The sequence below is a fragment of the Protopterus annectens genome, chromosome 17.part0, assembly GCF_019279795.1.
Source record: "Protopterus annectens isolate FY-2018-M chromosome 17.part0, PAN1.0, whole genome shotgun sequence".
NCBI lineage: Eukaryota > Metazoa > Chordata > Ceratodontiformes > Protopteridae > Protopterus > Protopterus annectens.
The window spans coordinates 771,171,970-771,195,465 of NC_056751.1; the positions used below are offsets into that span (position 1 = coordinate 771,171,970).

The following is a 23,496-nucleotide window of genomic DNA, read 5'->3' on the forward strand; positions in this document are numbered from 1 at the left end:
TCTCCTATCCATTATACCTCACAATCTAAAAAACACCTTAGCCTCAAATACCACTTCCTAACTATATTCTACCTTAGAACCATCACCAGCATTGCAGCTCAACTACTACTAGGAGGTGATATTCACCCCAACCCTGGCCCAACAAACAACACGCATACCACACCCAACCCCAACCTCCCATTTAAACACAAATCCACTGATATACTCATACTTAACCTAAACATTCACAGTATCATAAATAAAATAGAACAGTTACATGGAACCATCTCTGTATATAACCCAGATATTATAGTGATGATAGAAACATGGCTTAAACCCCACATTAAAGATAACTTCATAACTCCACCTGGTTTCAATATATTAAGAATAGACAGACCTCACAGAAAAGGTGGTGGCATTGCCCTTCTTTACAAATCCAATTTAAAAGTTCAGCTACTTCAAAAAGAAACCCCAGATTTCAACACTGCCGATACCCCATTCACCAAAATCTTACTAAATAAATACAAACAACTAAACCTACTCAGCATTTATATACCACCAGGAGACAACATTAAGACACTAGAATCTATACTCCACTGGGCTTCCCATTCCCTGTCCCAAGAAACTGTACTCCTAGGTGATGTCAACATAGACTGGAACACCATACACTCACCCATAGCCACCAACCACATAAACCTATATAATTTCATACAACTCATACACTCACCCACAAGAATTAACAAAACCACCAAACGTGAATTCACCTTAGACAAGATCCTGACTAACCAGCCCAATACTGACCACCTATCCGGGATACTACCTGATTCCCTCAGTGACCATAACCCAACCTTTCTCCTTTGGCACAAACTAAAATCTACCAAACACCCCCACTCTCTTACAAAGCCGCTCCCACAAAAACTTCTCCCTGGTACAATTCTCAGAAGCCCTAAAATCCTGTGACTGGGCTCCTATAAAAACCTATCCCCTGGATATTGCAGTAGAATACTTTAATGCCAAATTCCTAGGGATTTTAAACCAACTAGCCCCACTGAAAACAATAAGATTGCAAAGTAACCCTACTCCATGGTTAAACAAAGCCACAAAAATCTTACTCAAGACTAGAGAAAAAGCTTGGTTAACTAGGCAAAAAAACAAAACTCCCGAAACTAGACAAAGCTTTGCTTAGCTCAAAAATAAAGCAAAACAACAGGTCAGGTTGGACAAGATAAACCACTATATTTCCCTACAAAGGAAACATAACAACAACTCACAGAAATTCTGGGCTGCAGTGAACAATATCCTCCAGTCTGGAAAAGTCACCTCACCATCCCCAGATATCACAGGTACTGATCCACATATAGTCTCTAGTTTTAATAACTACCTTACCTCTTCAATACTGAACCTGGTAAGTGCAATATCATCCACAACCCAACCTCAACCTTTAAACTACCAGATTAACTCCACCCCCTTCACACTCACCCCAGTACCAACATCTACCATTCAAAATCTCTTAGCTAAACTCAAACCTACCACCCTAGCTGCCGACAGTCTTCCAGCTAAATATCTACAAATTGCATCCAAGGCCATCGCCTACCCTGTCTCCCTACTTATTAACAGATCTATCACCCTGCATACTATTCCTTCATTATGGAAACCTCATATATCATCCCCTCCACAAGGGAGGTCTACTGACCTCTCCAACTACTGTCCCGTTGCAATCCTATCACCTCTCTCAAAAATTCTAGAAAAAGGTATCCACCACCAACTCTTTACCCACCTGCTAACCAACAACCTTCTAACTAAAACCCAACATGGATTCAGACCTTCCCATAGCACCAACACTGCCCTAATTAACTTTTCCAATACCATAAACTCACACAGGAACCAAGGAAAGCTGGTCTCTGCCACCTTCTTATATCTATCCAAGGCATTTGATACAGTTTTCCATAACAAACTCCTCACCTGTCTATCAGAAATCAACCTTGACGACCTCACTCTACAATGGTTTAACCTAAACAACCGGTCATAATCTGTCAAATGGGGCAACTCCCAACCCCCCCCCACTCCCTGTCACATGTGGTGTCCCACAAGGTTCAATCCTTGGCCCCTTCTCTTCAACATATTTACAAATAATCTCCACCTAGCTACCACTAAAGCCAACATTGTCCAGTATGCGGATGACACTACTCTAATCTGCTCAGCAACAAACATCCAATTACTTCAAAGTAAAGCCCAAGAATCCTTCACTGAGGTAGAGAACTGGCTAAACAACTACCAACTAATACTAAACCCCCAAAAAACACAGCTAATACTATTCCACTCAACCAAATACTGCAATGCCACCTTTACCATCATGTCCACCAATGGCACCCTCATCACTCCAGTAACTGAGGCTAATCTCTTAGGCATCACTATTGATCATCAACTTAAATACAACAAGCACATATCTCAAACTATCTCTAAAGTCCATAAAAAACTAGGTTGCCTATATCGTTGCAAACTATTCCTAACCCCTGAGACTAGAACAACAATATCCAGAACTCATCTCTTATCAACACTACTTTACGCCTCTCCAGTTCTCACCAATATTAACAAAACCAACCTGAACAAACTATCTACATGCTACAATAAAATAGCTAGGTTCACTGCCAATAATAGATCACATTCCCACCATTGCCTATCCCTAACTAAACTGCACTGGTTAGAATTTCCAAACCTCCTACGCTACCACCAACTGATCATAGCCCATCAAATTCTCTTCCATCCGGGGAAGTGCCCTGCCCTTGCCGACATGCTAAACCTTCACAACCCTAAAAGGGAGCTATGTTCATGTATCAAAAACCTGATTGAAGTTAATCCATGCAATAACAGTTATGGGGAGGCCTTATTCTCCCATGATGTTGCCAAAGCATGGAACACCCTCCCACCTGAACTCAGGCTACAAAGTCACACAGGCACCTTCAAAGGCCTTCTTAAATTACACCTCAATACTAACCCTCTCTGCAGCTGCAAAGACCCCCCATTGAAGACCCACATTTCCATATGTAAGTGACCCGTTGAAGCCTTTAATGCATACACTATACTCTCACCTGAAATGTACTTTTTGTATATATTGTAAATAATGGTGCTACTCCTGAGTATCTTATTGTTCTACAGAATTGTTTTTTGTACTTCGTGGTTTCTCTTATCTTGTATGCCAGTTTTATTGCTATCTAAAGCATGTATGTACACTGTTATTTCTTTAGAGCTTTTCTCCCCAGGACTCCACTGAAAAAGGACACATTATGTCCAGTTGGACTTATCCTGGTAAAATAAATAGGTTCATAGGTTCATACTAGGCTATCTGCCCTGGGGCATTTATAAGCCTAGCCTAATTGTGTTTGGCTTATGCCACCCCTTGATTTGAGTATACTGTGCCCTTTTTAAAGTTTAGTTTACTGTGCCTCTGTCTAATATTGACACGGAAGTAATCCCCGGGACAAACCTACGATCCCCCATCCACTCATCAAGATTCTTCTTGAAGAGAGTCAGTGAGGTGCTGTGCCTAACATGAATTGGAATTCTATTCCAGAGCGAAGGGAGCCTCTGGGTTATGAATCTGTCCCTCCAGCATGTTCTATTTATTTCTGTGCTGAGGTTCAAGTCCCTCGAGCGTGTGGCTCTAAGGGATTTAGATTTACTGAGGTGGAGCATGTCCATTAATTCTGGGTTGGACATAGCTTTATATGTCAGGCATAGATCGCCTCGAAGCAGGCGGTATGCAACTGAGTAGAGCTGGAGTTTTTTTAACCGAGCAGCATATGGCATCTGTTTGAGTCCCTTGATCCTCCTGGTGAGGTACTTCTGGGGTCTTTCTAATTGCTGCAGGTGTCGGGTAAGGTACATCCCAAAGGGGGCATTGTATTCTATGATGGGCCTGATGAGGGATGAATAAAGGGGCACGATTACCTCTCTTGATCTAGATGTGAATCCTTTCATGATGAGGTGGGCTATGTAGAAGGTCTTTCTGACCACTTTGGCAATGTGGTTGTCAAAGGAGAGATTGCTATCAACTTGGGTCCCCAGATCCCTAATTACTTTCTCTGTACTTAATGGGTTACCATCTATGTGGTAATTTGTGGGCACATTGTTTTTGCCAAAGGGTATGACTATACACTTTTTGGCATTTAGCTTTAGACCATGGCTCTGGCACCAGTTATCCATCTCTGCAAGACCTTTTTGAAGGATGTTTGTGTCAGCTGGAGAGTCGATTATGGCACCCAGTCTGCAGCCATCTGCGAACTTGGTGAGCCATAGTCCTCCCACATTGGCCTGTACCTCAGAAAAGTAAATACCGAACAAGAGAGGTCCCAGGACAGAACCTTGTGGGATGCCACTTGTGACCGGTTTTGAGTCTGACATGGCTCCAGCAACTCTGACTCTGTGAGTTCTGTCTTTGAGCAGGTTTGCGATCCCAGCTTGTGACATAGGGGTTTATATTTAGGCTGGATAGCTTATCTATGATGCCCGAGTGGGGTATTGTGTCAAATGCCTTTGCGAGGTCCAGATAGGCTGTGTGGACTACCTTCCCTTCATCTATGGCCTTGGTGACTGTTTTGAAGAAGTCGACCAGGTTCAAAAGGCAGAATCTGCCCTTGATGAAGCCAAATTGGGTAGGATCTAGTGTCTGTAGGTCCCCAATGTCTTTTTTTATGAGTTCCATGATGATCCTCTCCATAGCCTTGCAGACTAGGCTAGTCAGGCTTATGGGGCGATAGTTTCCAGGGTCTGCAGAGGCGCCACCTTTGTGGAGTGGAATCACTGTTACTGTACGCCATTCTTTGGGCACATATCCTGTAGTGAGGCTGAGATTGTACAGCAGTTTAACTTGAGGGATTAGTTCTTCTTGGAGTTCATGTAGGATGCAACCAGGGACGCCATCTGGTCTCATGGAAGCAGTGTTTTTTGCTTTGGAGAGGGTGGCCTTCACCTGAGCATCAGAGATGTTTGGGAGGCTGCACTCTGCTGGGATAGATACTTGCTCTTTTGGGGAGGGAGGGGGTGGAGAAGTTTGCACTGAACCTGTCTGCCAGGATATTGGCGATGTCTGTGGGTTCAGTGTATTTTTTGTCATTTAGAATCAACTCAGAACAAGTCTGGGAGTTGCATCCCAGGTTCCCAACATAACTGAAAAAAGCCTTATGATTGTCTTTAGTGTCCTGTGCAATTTTTCGCTCGAAGCTGGCCTTGGAGGATTTTATGAGGGATCTTAATGTTAAATAAATAAGAATGATTTGACATCTGAAACTTAAATGTCTGTCTTTACTTAATAAATTCAGTTCTCATTGATTTCCCAGAAAACCACAAGTTTTATGAGGAACAGACCAGAGATATGAAGCCAAACTCTGGACATTCTGTGAACATCTGGATAGTTGAGAGGTATGAGCTTCAGGCAATCACTGTTCATATCTGACATGACTGAACCTAATGGAGAGCACTCACATCCTGCAATTTCAGTCCAATCAGATACTTGCAAAAAAAACTGCTTGGGAACATCAGCCTTTGTCTGGCTGATTTTTGCCATAGCTACATCCTGCTACCATACAGATAAATAGAGGTTTCTCACTGAATCATTGCTAAACAGCAATGGTTTCCTCTTCCACTCCTTTAACAAGCCCTAACTTAACATTGCCCCAATACAGGAAATGCACAATTTTGGGATCCTACGTAACCTTCATAATGGCCAAAAGGCAGTGTGCGGATAAAGTACATCCTTATGATAGCAATACATATAACCAGGAGCAAAACTGACTAAACCCATTACAGCTGAGTGACGGCTCCACATGTTTCTGCAGTTAATTCCTACTGACACCTCTAGGCATCAAATATTGCTTCTTTATATTTGCATTAATAATTCCAAAACCATGATATATACAAAATACGTAAAGATTTAATCTTAACATTTGCACAAGGGCAAACACAACTGTATTGATATTTGACCTCTGTCTATTGCAAGTAAAGAGATATTAATTATTCTTCATGAAATATTTATTTACATTGTCATAAATTTTGTGGTTTTCTAAATATGTCAAAAAACAAGTAGCACAGACAGAACTGCTTAGCCTGATATAAAAGCTCTCAGCCAAATGAAAAATGACTGCTGCCTGTATGTGTGTAACTTGAGTGGTTGCTGAAACATTGTAAATTGTTTACAAAAGATCAGAAACTCAGTAGTTACTGGGCTGGATTCATGAACCCCTCCAGTAAGTGTACACCATTCTGTGTGAATAGACAACACAAGTATAACTGCCACCTCCTTCCTATTAATTGTATTTTCTCTTTTGACTTTTTGCAACCTTAAATATCGAGAGGCATTCATAAACATTACCACAATTTGTAGACTACATCTATACTTAGCCTTGTCTTCCAGAATAGACAGCACAAAAATGTGTTAGGGATGTTCCTGAATACAGACCATGTACACTTAGTGCGGGCAGTCATAAATACGGCTGTGACTTATAAAATCCAGTTTAAGACATAGATCCTAAAGAACACTAATACTGTAAAAAAATTTGTGCTGAAGAGTTTGCCATTTACACTTCTTTATCAAATCATATGGTTCCAGAGATATGAACGTTTGTTTGAAATGTGAGGATAATTTGATTTTTTTTTTTTTTATTTTCCCATTGGAAGTTATAATACCAACTTCCACACCCCCATTGGAGGGATTGACTTAAATCACTGTAATATCTGCCTGGAAGCTTTGTATGTGCACATCTGCACATTAAATGGCATATGTGTGACAAAGGTGCGTTGATGGTGTCACCTGTGTATTAAAACTTTCAAAATATTTTATTTTTTATTTTTAAGTTCGCATTACCAGGATATAGGAATTGGTATTGTTTATTTTCAGTGCAGGTCTTGAAAGAAAAGCTCACAAATTTAAGAACAAAATTAAAATCATGAAAACTACAAAAGACTACCCCATGCTGGCTTCTCTAGGGACTGAGGCCGCCTACTCAAACATTTTACGGGTTACTTCCCTCACAGAATTATGTTGCAACATCAGGAAATTGTTACAGGCAATTTCATATTATTACTAATTCCACCTGAACTCCATTCATGCCAAACGTTTCTGATGGCACTATTACTTGGAACATGTTTATACCGATAATTCTGCTGTCTCATCATAGACCTCAACATTCTATTGTTGATCTCACATCGCCTTTTCTGCAGCTGTGCTAAAACCTACTATCAGCTTCTGACAGCCATTGTTATTGTGCAAAAGCTTTCTGCAGTGATTCTCAGCGAAACATTTTATCATTACAAGACACAGGCACTTCATCTGAAGAACACAAGTGAAGGAACAATCTGAATGGTGCAGTGGTAGCATTGTCACCTTACAGCAAGAGGTTCTCCAGTTCGGTTCTTGACTGGAGTGTCTTCTATGCAGAGTCTGCATGTCCTCCTGTGTTCGTGTGGGTTTCCTCTGGTTTCCTCTCATGTTGCAAAGATATGTGTCTGGAGTGTTTCTCCCTGGGCCTCTGCTGAAAATTGGCTTTGCTCCAAGTTGGACTGTCACACATATCCTCAATTGCTTTCTAATGTCGTCTATATGTTGTTGCACATTTTTATTTTGCACCTGTTTACATACCTGCCTAACCCTTACATGCCTGCTAGAAACATTCGCCGTTACTATGTTTACTTTTTATTTTGCACCTGTTTACATACCTGCCTAACCCTTACATGCCTGCTAGAAACATTCACCGTTACTATGTTTACTGATGATCTGCTTGTCTTAGCTGTCTCACATATTTGCTTCAGATAGGACTGCTTTTGCAGATCTGATGAGTTTTGAGTTTTAACACACAGTTGATGTTGTCAGTTTCTCCTAGTTTATTTATTTAACCCTGATCAAGTCCGTTAACCGTTTTTGCTCTTTGACCTCCCCTGGAAATAGAATGCTTTGGTATCATTTCTTAGTCCAAGGGAAGAGAATGTGATCCACAAACAGAAAAACTGATTGTATAAAAAAAGGAATTTACATATACAAATTCTGAGGGTGCCGCACATCTGAATATTTCCCGTACCCTGAGAAACAGAGATCACAGAATAAATGTTTAAATAGCAAGAGTGCAGAGGTGTAGCTCCCCATGTCAGCAGAACAGAGAGGCTTGCCCCCTGCAGAAAAACTGAGTTCAACACATTCTAGCATTTATTGTTGTTCATTGGCTTCACTATATGTTTCATAACTGCATGCTGTTCACAGGACACATAAGTAAAATAAGGAGCTAATATTTCTGGTGAGTCCAATGGGGCTAATAAACTGAAAAACTGAAAAAAATAAACTATTAATTAGTGCATGATGTGATTTTGCATGTGCAAAAGCGTTAATGTGAGTTCTTTAATACTTCCAGTATAAAAAAAAACGCAGATATAGAAGTAAACATTCTAGAGCATTTTATGCACTTTACTGGTGTAGGTTCATCGGTAAATATTAGGCTATTACAAGCAGAGCCCAAAACTAGAGGTCAGAATCAAATCCTGTACTTTGTATCTCTGAGGTAAAGACCTCAAACCTTAAACATTAAGCCATCCATTATCCAATCTACAATATCTTTACACACTACACACAAACCTGTTGCATATTCTAAGCTTTCAATATTACACTTTCCATTAATGTCAGGGTACAACACAGATATATTTTTATCAAAGCTGAAGCTTCTTCTGGATGATTGGCTTTAAAAATGTACTTTCTATATGAGTCAGGTTTACAAACTTTAAAAAGAACTGGGCCATAAGTATGGCAAAATCATTGGTGTGTGATAGGAAACAGGAAGGGCATTATTAATGCATCGACTGCCGAATGCTATTGAAATGACCCAGATTTGTCTTCAAATTATAAAAGTCTGAGGCATTCATTTTCACGTTAACATGATATGTCTGTACAGTCTAGAAGAATCATTTTTTTATTTTATTTTTTTTGCAGACAAAAGGCAAGTTGTACTTCACTAATGATGAAGTCCATTTGCTCTTAATGCTTAACAGCTCTATATAGTACTTGGTCTAAAGAATTAAAACTGAAATTTGGCTAGACGAGATGGCTTTTAAGTGCTTCTGTGGACAGTACTATCAGTCTTTTGTTGTATTTTTGTTTTGTTTGTATTCTAGAAATGCAACTTTATTGCTCTGGAAAATATATTTCCTACCTTGCATACCCCCTGATCTCTGACACGTTCAATGAAAGCACAGCGTGTTCCAAAAAAAAAATCAAATTAACTACAGCTCTGAATTTATGAACCTTACTAAATAGCTTTAGTACTAGATGGAGTTCTCTGTCAGTTGTCGGGTGCAGCTATTAAACTCGGCTGACATGCGAAAACAACATGACTGACTATTGAAATTGCTGTCGTGCAAGAAGTGCCCGGGATGTAAATTCAAGAATAGGAATTTGTCATCATCTATTTGACAGATTCATACTGGTTTTAAAACAACAGAATGATCTTTTCATGGTTATACTGTACTGTACAGTATCTGCTATATGTCATATTCTGCAGGTAAATACAGGAACATATCTTTCTTACAGAGTAAAGAAATGACAAACAGAGAAACCTTATTTCTGTGGATTAATAAGTAGTTCCTGGGGGGTGGAATTTAACCATGCCTTGAAACTCTTAACTTCAAACTATTCATTCGTTTTGGTCTTAAAAATGAATGATGAAGCAATGTAGCACACAACACCAATGTCTTGGTTCTACATAATTCAAGATCAATGGGAAATGGTTGTCACGACAAGAAGTACAATGGTTCAGTGCATTATGCTTTTTCTTCCCATCTTTCTTTTTTTATAGTACGGCTTTTTCTCACTTGGCCATTTCTAACAAATACACTGTAACCCTGTCACCCTGGCTTTTTGAGAAATACTTCTTCAGACATGTTTTTTGTCATAAGTGGATATGAAGCCAAGTCATTCACATGACCAGTACTGAGGTGAGGCCAGGAACAGTAGATACTGCAACAGTCTGCATGCCACTCACTTTTATTTTCTTGGATGTACACACATCATTTCACATATTTAAAGACTCAGGTCATTAAAACAGTCAGATGGCCATGGCCTCTTTGTACTGTAGATAGCACATTGTGTGATACCTCAAATCTCATGGAATATAGGCCTATGGGATATATGCAAATGATCCCTTAAGGACTTAAAGTGTTTCGGCTATATGACTTCTGAATGTCCATGCCTTTTATTTTTAAGTCTTTATGGACAGATTCAAGCCAAATAAGCCAAATTCCACTAGCTGTAGACATGTATGTTTTGGTTTGTCTGTGTGACCTTTTTAATTTTTGGTTTTGTTTGTCAGTTGGGATATTTTGCAGACACCTTAATGGTTATTTACATCAGCTGAGTTTAAAGACCCCGTATTTCTGGAGTATAGCCTAACAATCCACTTATGCTGTGCTGACGAGGTTTTATTGGCCTGAATCTGTCCAAAAAGACTAAAAAAGTAAAAAATATCTGGAAGTCTCAAGTAAAACTGGGGATTTAAAATGCCTATGTATGTTTTGTAAAGAAACTGTTTTAGTAAATAGTTTTACATTTATTAACATATTGTCAGTAAGGAGTGAGGTTTAAGAAGAAAACCATCAGAAGGATATATTTGAATATCACATTGCTTTCATGCTATATCTATAGGTTCATAGGTTGAAACTAGGCTATATGCCCTAGGGCATTTATCAGCCTAGCCAGAGTGTATTTGACTTACGCCACCCCTTAAAAAATGGGTTTTACTGTGCCCTTTTTTTTGGTTACTTTATTGAGCCTCTGTCTAGTAGTGACACAGAAGTGATCCCCGGAGTGAACTTACGATCTCCTAGCCACTCGTAAAGATTTCTCTTGAAGAGAGTCAGCGAGGGGCTCTGCTTGATATGGACTGGGATTCTATTCCAGAGTACTGGGAGCCTCTGGGTCAAGAATCTGTCTCTCCAGCATGTCTTATTAATTTCTGTGTTGAGATTCAAATCCCTTGAGCGCATAGCTCTAGTGGATTTCGATTTTTTGAGGTGGAGCATGTTCATTAATTCTGGGTTGGACATGGCTTTATAAGTCAGGCAGAGATCGTCTCTAAGCAGGCAGTATGCAACTGAGTAGAGCTGGAGTTTCTTTAACCTGGCAGCATACATCATCTGTTTGAGATCCTTGATCCTCTTGGTGAGGTACTTTTGTGGTCTCTCCAGTTGCTGCAGGTGACGGGTAAGGTACATCCTAAATGGGGCATTGTATTCAATTATGGGCCTGATGAGGGATGAGTAAAGGGGCACAAATGATCTCCTTGGATCTAGATGTGAACCCTTTCATGATGAGGTGGGCTATATAGAAGGTCTTTCTAACCACTTTGGCAACGTGGTCGTCAAAGGAGAGATTACTATCTACTTGGATTCCCAGGTCCCTAATTACTTCCTCTGTACTTAATGGATTACCGCCTATATGGTAGTTTGTGGGCACTTTGTTTTTTCCAAAGGGTATGACTATACACTTCTTGGCGTTTAGTTTCAGGCCATGGCTTTGGCACCAGTTGTCCGTCTCTGTGAGACCCTTTTGGAGGATGCCTGTGTCAGCTGGACAGTCGATTATGGCACCCAGTCTGCAGTCATCTCCAAACTTGGTCAGCCATAGTCCTCCCATGTTGGCCTGTACCTCTGAAAAATATATACCGAGCAAGAGCGGTCCCAGGACTGAGCCTTGTGGGACGCCACTTGTAACAGGTTTAGAGTCTGACATAGCTCCCGCAATTCTGACCATGTGGGTTTTGTCCTTAAACCAGTTTGCAACCCATCTTATGACATAGGGGTTGATATTTAAGCTGGAGAGCTTATTTATGATGCCAGAGTGGGGTATGGTGTCAAAGGCTTTTGCGAGGTCCAAGTAGGCAGTGTGGACTACCTTCCCTTCATCTATGGCCTTGGTGACTGTTTCGAAGATGTCTACCAGGTTCAAGTGGCAGGACCTGCCTTTAACAAAGCCAAATTGTGTAGGATCTAGCGTCTGTAGTTCCCCAGTGTCTTTGTTTATGAGTCCCATGATGATCCGCTCCATGGCCTTGCAGACTAGGCTAGTCAGGCTTATGACTAGTTCCCAGGGTCCGTTGAGGCTCCACCTTTGTGGAGTGGGACCACTGTTGCTGTACGCCATTCCTTGAGTACATAACCTGTAGAAAGGCTGAGATTGAACAGTAGCCTAATATGAGGTTTTAGCTCCTCTTGGAGCTCCTGTAGGACGCAGCCCAGGACACCGTCTGGTCCCATTGATGCTGTGTTTTTTGCTTTGGAGAGGGCAGCTCCTACCTGAGCATCTGTGATGACAGGGAGACGACTCTCTGCTAGGAAAGATAATTGCTCCTTTGGGGGGAAGGGGGGGAGAAGTTTGCACTGAACCCATCTGCCAGGATGTTAGCAATGTCTGTGGGTTCAGTGTATTTTTTGTCATTTTGGACTAACTCCGAGCATATCTGGGAGTTGCCACCCAGGTTTCTAACATAACTAAAGAAAGCCTTGTGGTTATCTTTAGTGTCTTGTGCAATTTTTCTCTCGAAGCTGGCCTTGGAAGATTTTATGAGGGACTGTAGTTTTTTGCTGGTACTAATCAGTGATGCCTTCTTATTGAGGGATTTTTCTCTACCCTGCAGTAGCTTTCTCCTTTTGTTGTATAGTTTATTTATGGTGGTGGTCCACCAGACAGGACGTCTGCCTTTGGAGGATTGGGTCTTGGTTTTATTTGGGATTGCATGATCCATGCATTCCTGAAGATGTCCATAGAATGCATTTATATAGGACTCTGCTGTTTGGGCTGTAGTTTCCACTGGCCCGGGGGCTTTGAGTGATTTCACCTTGGTTTTGAGGAGTGTGAAATTAGCCTTGGAGAAGTTTTTTACTGTGTTTTTTTGGGGTGGTGGTGGGGTCGGGATGTGGATGTCCAGCAAGATTAATTTGTGGTCTGATCTTACAATGAGGGGTGTACCTCTGGTGTAGAGCATAGAGTCCCCATGTTTGTGATGTGTTAATCAGCGTGGTGACCAGTTGTTCCATAGCATTTGAGTTTATAAATTCCAGGAACCTCTGGGCTAGGCTGTTAGGGCTTGAGTAGTGTTCCCAGTCTATGCTTGGGTAGTTGAAGTCACCCAGTATAAAAGTATTATATATGAAATGATCATAATAAAAACACTGATACTGCTGAAAGCATTTTTAGCCACTTACTGGCATTATGAAGATGTGCCAGGCAACAGTAAACTAACATGTCAAATTTGTTGTATAGCAAGGGCTAGAAATATATATGCAAGAAAAAATAATGCTTTTCAGCTCAAAATATATCCTTTTTGTGGATGTGAGCCTTTGTGCATAGCAAACAAAATTGTGTTAATCAGTCTATTACATTAGACAGTAGATTTCTTGCATATCTCTGTTTGTCTACACCAGGGGATACAAAGAATGCAATACAATGCCTGGAAAACAGAATGCTACAGATGCCTAAAGATGGGGATGGGAGAACTTGCATTCCTTAAAACGCACTTATCTGTGTGGCAGATGACTTGAAAAAAAATGTGTGCATTTTGTAAGACACTCTAGTATCTTATCCCTTTTCCAGGACTATTTAATGCCTTGCATGTGTTGCTTAGCAAGCTACGGTTTGGCTCTCTATGACCCAGAACGGAGTAAAGTACATATGAAGAGTGATTAAACACACACCACACACACACACACACACACACACACACACACACACACACACACACACACACACACACACACACACACATATACACACACACACACACACACACACACACACATATACACTAGAACTGAGACAGAGCAATGATGTTGAGTTTTCCTTGAAATAACTATAGTTAGATAAGCCTTACCTGACACATCATTCTTTGTCTAGAAACTTCTTTAAAAGAGAAGGGGAAAATAGCAGATTTGCTTCTTACAAAATATAATTATTTCAATACATACTCACATAAAAATATATTTCTTGAATCAAGTCATGATAAATTAGAGGTGTTCACTTAAACAATTACCCAATTATCTAGAAATCAAAATTAAAATTTATATTTATCTCTGAACTGTCTTATTCTTTAACGGGTTATAATAACAAGAGTATCTTTGTGTATATATTGCACACAAACACAGACAGACACACACACACACACACACACACACACACACAGACACCCACATACACACACACAGACACACACAGACACAGACACGGACACACACACACAGACACACAGACACACAGACAGACACACACAGACACACACACACACACAGACACGGGCACACACACACAGACAGACAGACACACAGACAGACAGACACACACAGACAGACACACACACACACAGACAGACACACACACAATCACACATGTAGACAGACACATACACACACACAAACACACACACACAGACAGACACACACACACACACACAGACACAGAAACACACAGACACACACACACACACACAGAGAAAGACGCACACACACAGACAGACACACACAGACACGCACACAGACAGACACACACAGACACATACACAGACACACACTCACACAGACACAGACAGACACACAGACACACACTCACACAGACACACACACACAGACACAGACACACACACACACACACACACAGACACACACACACACACACAGACACACACAGACAGGCACACACAGACAGACACACACGCACACAGACACACACACGCAGACACACACACACACACACACACACAGATGCACACACACAGACACACACACACACACACACACACACACACACACACACACACACACACACACACACACACACACACACACACACACACAGATGCACACACACAGACATACACACACACATGCACACAGACACACACACACATGCAGACACACACAGACACACACACACACACACACACACACACACACACACACAGACAGACAGACAGACACACACACACAGATACACACACACACACACACACACACACACACACACACACACACACACACACACACACACACACATGCTGGTAATAGGCATTTTACTTTTTGACTAACCACATCAACAAATCTAAATGTATAAATAAAAATAAAATAGTTCCTAGAATAATATATAAGAAAATAAAACAGTTCCTATAATTACTCTAATTAATTTATTCTAGTAAACCACTGCTTTCACAAACTTTTCATCAAAAGTGCAGTTGTCAAGAAAATTGTTCTTATGCAGACAGCAGAATAAATAAATGCTTTGTGATTCAAGGCCAAAATGTTTAGCTGTTTTATTGCCTTCAAGTTCTTGTTCAGCTCTGTTATAATATATAATAGTGAATGTTCGCCATAAATGGTGGCGTTATGAGGAGTTCTTTCTGTGGTCTTATCTTTTCTCACTGGCACCTGTAGCATCACTGTGGGCATGTTAGATATGCTGCACTGATTCACATAAAGATGCCATGGTAGCTGTGCTAAAGCTCCTCTCTTTCCATTTGCAATTAGGTATTTAAAGAACATACGGCTGCTCATCCAGGGAAAAAACAGACGTCGCCTTTCCTCATCAGCTACTATAACGTCCCTTTGATTCTTGCAGGTAAGAAGCACCCAGTGTTCCACGTAACAGAGACAGAACGTTTCATGTACATAGAGTAAATAACTGTGATCATGTAACAGAGACAGAACATTTCATGTACATCGAGTAAATAACTGTGATTATGTAACAGAGACAGAACGTTTCATGTACATAGAGTAAATAACTGTGATTATTTAACAGAGACAGAACTTTTCATGTACATAGAGTAAATAACTGTGATCATTTAACAGAGACAGAACGTTTCATGTACATAGAGTAAATAACTGTGATTATTTAACAGAGACAGAACTTTTCATGTACATAGAGTAAATAACTGTGATCATTTAACAGAGACAGAACGTTTCATGTACATAGAGTAAATAACTGTGATTATTTAACAGAGACAGAACTTTTCATGTACATAGAGTAAATAACTGTGATCATTTAAGGTCATTATTTATTCCAGTAATTTACTGTACTCTATTGATTACAAATATTAATATTGTTCTCAGAAGACAGATGTAGATCATGTCTTTTATATATATATATATATATATATATATATATATATATATATATATATATATATATATCAGATGATCAAGCTTTCTGAAACTCGAAATTCATATTGACGAGACCATATTATCAAGTTTTTTGAAAACTCGAACATAAAAAAAATATGCAAAAATCTACTTTTTTTACATTTTTATACTGGGGCAAGCCCCCTGTACCCCCCATGTTGGGGGCTGCACTCCCCTACATCCCCTGCAAATTATATATACCAACTCTGAGATCGCAATACAGTGAAGAAAAGGGTAAATTTCCCGATATTCACTGTACTCTGATGTCTTTTTAAAATATGGTCTCGACCATATGAATTTCGAGTAGATATATTGACTTGGAAATCACAAATAATACATTGCTTCCAAATCCAGAACTTCAGAAATTTCATACAACTCCTGAAAATTTGTTTTAGAGAAAGCATTTATTACTTTGTTAAACACATATTGTGTTATAAAATGCATAATGATTTTTATAAGTTTAGGCTTCTATGTAAAAGTGTCCAAATACCATTCTTGCTTGCATTTAACATTTACATGTGCCAGTTACTTTAAACTGAAATAATTTGGGTCATTGATATATCCATAGTAAAATATGGAATATTTTGTGCATTATTTAGAGAATTTAGTTGCAAATTATTTTCAAAATGCTGTACTGGTAAACTCATATAGTTCTTCATAATCCTCTAATTATATTTTGTAAAATAAAGCTACAAACATATACCTATATCTATATATAGACATATACATTTACCTATACATATACGTATCCTATAGAAAGGCCTCACTGAGATCAATGACTGGTGTTGAAACCATGGCCTTAAGCTTAATGCCAAAAACTGCATCATCATTCTCTTTGGGAAAAACTCAGTTTCCACTATTTACCACATCGATGGGAGCCCACTGAACACTGAATGTGTTTTAAGAAATCTGGGGACACAGGTTGACAGCAACCTCTCCTTCGACCACCACATTGTCACTGTGGTCAGAAAGTCCTTCTCTGTGGCACATCTCATTACCAAGGGTTTTGCAACCAGGAAGAAAGAGGTCATCATCTCTCTCTCTCTCTACTCTTCCCTCATTAGGCCAATCATTGAGTATAATGCCCCATTTGGCATGCACCTCACTAAACACCTGCAACAGCTGGAAAGGCCACAAAAGTACCTCACAAAGAGGATCCTAGGCCTTAAACACATGCCTTATATAGACATACTCAAAAAAATGCATTTTTTCACTGTCTCATATTGTCTATTAAGAGGCGATCTCTGCTTGACTTACAAAGCCATGTTTGACCCAGCCCTAGAAATGTTACACCTAAAGAAATCCAAATCCCTCCGCACCAGATGCTCCAGGGACCTCAACCTCATTATCACAATCAACAGAACATGCTGGAGGGACAGGTTTATAACCCAGAGACTGCCCATGCTATGGAATAGACTTCCCATACATGTCAAACAGAGCACCTCACTGGCCCTTTTCAAGTGAAATCTTGATAGTGGATGGGAAATAGAAAGTTCACCCCGGGAATCACTCCAGTGGCTCTACTTGATAAAGGCACCGGGAACTAACAGTGGCATAATGCCAGGGCACTTCTATGGGATAGGCTTGTAAAGGCTCCAGGGCCATTGGCCTAGTACACACCTATGAATCTATACATACACATATGCATAAACATACACATATACATATTATACCTTTATCTATACATATACGTATACAGATATATATACATATACATATATGTGTACCTACACATATACATCTATAAACACATAAACATTTGCCTATAGATATACATATGACTGTACATATACTGTTCGACAGTCCAAACTGTTAAAGGACCAGTACATGTCAGACTGGGACAAGATGCTTGACGTTCCAAACTGCTATGGACAGTATGCATCAGCATGGGACAAGATGATTGACAGTCTGAACTGCTATGGACAGTATGCATCAGTCTGGGACGAGATTATTGATAGTCCAGACTGCTATGGGCAGTATGCATCAACCTGGGACAAGATGATTGACAGTCTAAACTGCTATGGACAGTATACATCAGCCTGGGATGACATGATCGACAGTCCAGACCGCTATGGACAGTATGTATCAGCCTGGGACGAGATGCTTGATAGCCCAAACTGCTATGGACAGTATGCATCAGCATGGGATATGATGCTTGACAGTCTGAACTGCTATGGACAGTATGCATCAGCCTGGGATATGATGCTTGACAGTCTGAACTGCTATGGGCAGTATGCATCAGCCTGGGTTGTCATGCTGCACAGTACAAATTGCTAAGGACCACTAGGTGTCAGCATGGGATGAGATACTTGACAATACAAACTGCTAAGGACCAAAATCTGTCTGCATGGGACAAGATGCTCTACAGTGTAATGTGCTAAGAAAGGCACAAGTGCACTACAGTGTAGTGTGCTAAGGAAGGCACACGTGCAGTACAGTTTTGTTTGCTAAGGAAGGCACATTTGCACTACAGAGTAGTGTGCTAAGGAAGGCACACATAGGTTCATAGGTTCATAGGTTCATACTAGGCTATCTGCCCTAGGGCATTTATAAGCCTAGCCAGAGTGTGTTTGGCTTTCGCCACCCATTTTAAATTAATTTTGCTATGCCCTTTTTTGAGGTTAGTATACTGTGCCTCTGTCTAACAGTGACACAGAAGTGATACCCAGGGTAAACCTACGATCTCCCATCCACTCATCAAGATTCCTCTTGAAGAGAGTTAATGAGGGACACTGCCTAACCTGGACTGGGATTTTATTCCAGAGTGAAGGGAGCCTCTGAGTTATGAATCTGTCCCTCCAGCATGTCCTATTTATTTCAGTGCTGAGGTTCAAGTCTCTCGAGCGTGTAGCTCGATGGGATTTGATTTTCTGAGGTGCAGCATGTCCATTAATTCTGAGTTGGACATGGCTTTATACGTCAGGCACAGATTGCCTCTGAGCAGGCGGTATGCCACTGAGTAGAGCTGGAGTTTCTTTAACCGGGCAGCATATGGCATCTGTTTGAGCCCTTTGATCCTCTTGGTGAGGTACTTTTGGGGTCTTTCCAGTTGCTGCAGGTGTCTAGTAAGGTACATCCCAAAAGGGGTATTATACTCAATTATGGGCCTGATGAGGGATGAGTAAAGTGACACGATGACCTCCCTTGATCTAGATGTGAATCCCTTCATGATTAGGTGGGCTATATAAAATGTTTTTCTAACCACTTTTGCCACGTGTTTGTGAAATGAGAGATTGCTATCAACTTGGGTCCCCAGGTCCCTAATTGCTTCTTCTGCACTTAATGGATTACCACCTATATGGTAATTTGTGGGGCACTTTGTTTTTGCCAAAGGGGATGACTATACACATTTTGGCGTTTAGCTTGAGGCCATGGCTCTGGTACCAGTTGTCTGTTTCTATGAGGCCCTTTTGGAGGATGCTTGTGTCGGCTGGAGAGTCGATTATGGTGCCCAGTTTGCAGTCATCTGCGAACTTGGTCAGCCACAGTCCTTCCATGTTGGCCTGTACCTCCGAGAAATATATACCGAACAAGAGAGGTCCCAGGACTGAGCCTTGTGGGATGCCACTTGTAACTGGTTTGGAGTCTGACATGGCTCCAGCAATTCTAACCATGTGAGTTCTGTCCTTGAGCCAGTTTGCAACCCATCTAGTGACATAGGGGTTTATATTTAAGCTGGTGAGCTTATCTATAATGCCCGAGTGGGGTATTGTATCAAAGGCTTTTGTGAGGTCCAGGTAGGCTGTGTGGACCACCTTCCCCTCGTCAATGGCCTTGGTGACTGTTTCAAAGAAATCGACCAGGTTTAAGAGGCAGGATCTGCCCTTAACAAAGCCGAACTGGGTAGGATCCAGTGTCTGTAGGTCCCCAATATCTTTATTTATGAGGTCCATGATGATCCTTTCCAAAGCTTTGCAGACCAAGCTAGTCAGGCTTATGGGGCGATAGTTTCCAGGATCCGTTGAGGCACTACCTTTGTGGAGAGGGACCACTGTTGCGCCACTCTTTGGGTACATATCCTGTAGTAAGGCTGAGATTGAACAGTAGTTTGCACTACATTTCTGTGTGCTAAGGAAGGCACTCATGCACTACAGTTTTGTCTGCTAAGGAAGGCACATGTCCACTATGGTGTAGTGTGCTAAGAAAGGCACACATGCACTACAGTGTAGTGTACTAAGGAAGGCACATGTCTACTACAGTGTAATGTGCTAAGGAAGGCACATGTGCACTACAGTGTAGTGTGCTAAGGAAGGCATACATGCACTACAGTGTAGTGTGTTAAGAAAGGCACGTGCACTACAGTATAGTGTGCTAAAAAAGGCACACATGCACTGCAGTGTAGTGTGCTAAGGAAAGCACACATGCACTACAGTGTAGTGTGCTAATGACAGTACATGTGCACTACAGTGTAGTGTGCTAAGGAAGACACATGTGCACTACTCTGTAGTGTGCTAAGGACTACAGTGTAGTGTGCTAAAGAAGGCAGACATGCACTACAGTGTAGTGTGCTAAGGACGTCACACGTGCACTACAGTGTAGTGTGCTAAGGAAGGCACACATGCACTATAGTGTAGTGTGCTAAGAAAGACATACGTGCACAACAGTGTAGTATGCTAAGGAAGGCACATGTGCACTACAGTGTACTGTGCCAAGAAGGTACACATGCACTACAGTGTAGTGTGCTAAGGAAGGCACACGTGCACTACAGTGCAGTGTGCTTTAAAAGGCACATGTACATGTGCACTACAGTGTAGTCTGCTATGGAAGGCACATGTGCACTACAGTGTAGTGTTCAAAGGAAATCACACATGCACTACAGTGCAGTGTGCAAAGGATGGCATATGTGCACTACAGTGTAGTATGCTAAGGAAGGCACACGTGCACTACAGTGTACTGTGCCAAGGAAGGTACACATGCATTACAGTGTAGTAGGCTAAGGAAGGCACACGTGCACTACAGTGCAGTGTGCTAAAAAAGGCACATGTACATGTGCACTACAGTGTAGTGTGCTAAGAAAGACATATGTGCACTACAGTGCAGTATGCTAAGGAAGGCACACGTGCACTACAGTGTACTGTGCCAAGGAAGGTACACATGCACTACAGTGTAGTGTGCTAAGGAAGGCACATGTGCACTACAGTGCAGTGTGCTAAAAAAGGCACATGTACATGTGCACTATAATGTAGTATGCTAAGGAAGGCACACGTGCACTACTGTGTAGTGTTCTAAGGACTAGAGTGCAGTGTGCTAAGGAAGGCAGATGTGCACTACAGTGTAGTGTGCTAAGGACGGCATACTTGCACTACGGTGTAGTGGGCTAAGGAAGGCACACGTGCACTACAGTTTATTTTGCTAAGGAAGGCACATGTGCATTACTGTGTAGTGTGCTATGGACTACAGTGTAGTGTGCTAAGGAAGGCAGACGTGCACTACAGTGTAGTGTGCTAAGGATGACACACGTGCACTACAGTGTAGTGTGCTAAGGATGGCACATGTGAACTACAGTGTAGTGTGCTAAGGAAGGCACATATGCACTACAGTGTAGTGTGCTAAGGAAGGTACACATGCAGTACAGTGTAGTGTGCTAAGGAAGGCAGACGTGCACTACAGTGTAGTGTGCTAAGGACGGCATACGTGCACTACGGTGTAGTGGGCTGAGGAAGGCACACGTGCACTACAGTTTATTTTGCTAAGGAAGGCACATGTGCATTACTGTGTAGTGTGCTATGGACTACAGTGTAGTGTGCTAAGGAAGGCAGACGTGCACTGCAGTGTAGTGTGCTAAGGATGACACACGTGCACTACAGTGTAGTGTGCTAAGGATGGCACACGTGCACTACAGTGTAGTGTGCTAAGGAAGGCACATATGCACTACAGTGTAGTGTACTAAGGAAGGTACACATGCAGTACAGTGTAGTGTGCTAAGGAAGGTACATGTGCAGTACAGTGTAGTGTGCGAAGAACAGCACACGTGCACTACAGTGTAATGTGCTATGGAAGGCACATGTGCACTGCAGTGTAGTGTGCTAAGGAAGGCACACATGCACTACTACAGTGTAGTATGCTAAGGAAGGTACACGTGCACTGCAATGTAGTGTGGTAGGGATGGCACATGCACTACAGTGTAGTGTGCTAAGGAAGGCACACATGTACTACAGTGTAGTGTGCTAAGGGAGGTACACGTGTACTACAGTGTAGTGTGCTAAGGAAGGCACATGTGCATTTGGAAAACATTTATGTGTTCAGACTGAATGATAACTGTGGTGGAATCTACATATTTGTCAATGAACATATTACCTCCAGGCAGATCCTGAGAGATCCCCAGGCTGCTGTCACTGAGCTTCAAATCACTGTAGTTAGGATGAATTATATTTAATGCAATCAATAATTACAACAGGTTTTGTAATGCAGTTTCAGTGAATACATGGCATAATAGTCAGTATAATAACATTTGCATTGATATTCACAAACATTACATTTACAAACCTTGTATTGAGACTTTACAGGTAAAGGAGTGGTGTATAAGATAGGTAGGTGTAATTTAAGAAATACAACAGAGTGAGGTATTAGAGGAGATAAGCAGGTATGAGTGTTAACAGAGAAGTAGTGATGGAATAGTAATTTGGTTGTGCTAATTAGAAGCAGGTCTAGTAGTTTTAGAAGTGCAATAAGATGAAGTATTAGAAGAGGATAAGCAGGTTATGTGATTTAGTGATTTAAAGGGATGTATAAGAAAGGTGATGAAGGGTTTTAGAGATCTGTGTCCCAGGTGAGGAGCAGGGATAAAGCCAAGAGGCAGAGAGGGAGTGTTTTAGTGATGATTTGAAAAGATGGAGGTGTGAGATAGCCCTGACTGTTATAGGAATTGTATTCCAAGTTCTACACTATTGGAAGACAGACTGACCTCAGCAGGCCTTTGTGGTTTGTAGATGGCAAGCCGTTGTTTAATATTCGACTGAAGAGGATGATTTGAAAGATAGCATTGGAGTAGGGGTCTATTGCTGTGCAGGTTGACAGAGCAGGGATGATTTTATGGGTTAAGGTGAGCTGAGTATAAGATAGGTGATGAGGAAGCTCAATCTAGTATTTTTTTTTAATGCTAAACAATCGTGGGAGTCCAGTAAGGCTTGTTGTAGTTGTACTGGACCTCTTGTATCTCCATAAGTCCAATGACTCCACAAATACTAGAAACAGGAACCTAAATATTCAGGAACAGATAAATAATGTACAATATTAGGTTGTGTGTATAATCCAGTGCCTTCCTAACCTCTGGAGAAACTTTCCATTCATGTTAAACAATCTGCTGAAAAAGGGCTTTTACTCAGT

At 41.1% G+C, this 23,496-nt stretch overlaps 1 protein-coding gene across 1 annotated transcript in view; it reads left to right on the top strand.

Moving 5' to 3' along the window:
* LOC122791315 (synaptotagmin-1-like) overlaps positions 1 to 23,496 on the top strand; it is a 1,919,109-nt gene that overhangs the window by 702,800 nt on the left and 1,192,813 nt on the right. Inside the window, exon 2 of the mRNA XM_044059019.1 lies at positions 15,520 to 15,610. The gene's annotated coding sequence lies outside the window, so the exon portion shown is untranslated. The remainder of the gene's footprint in view (positions 1 to 15,519; positions 15,611 to 23,496) is intronic.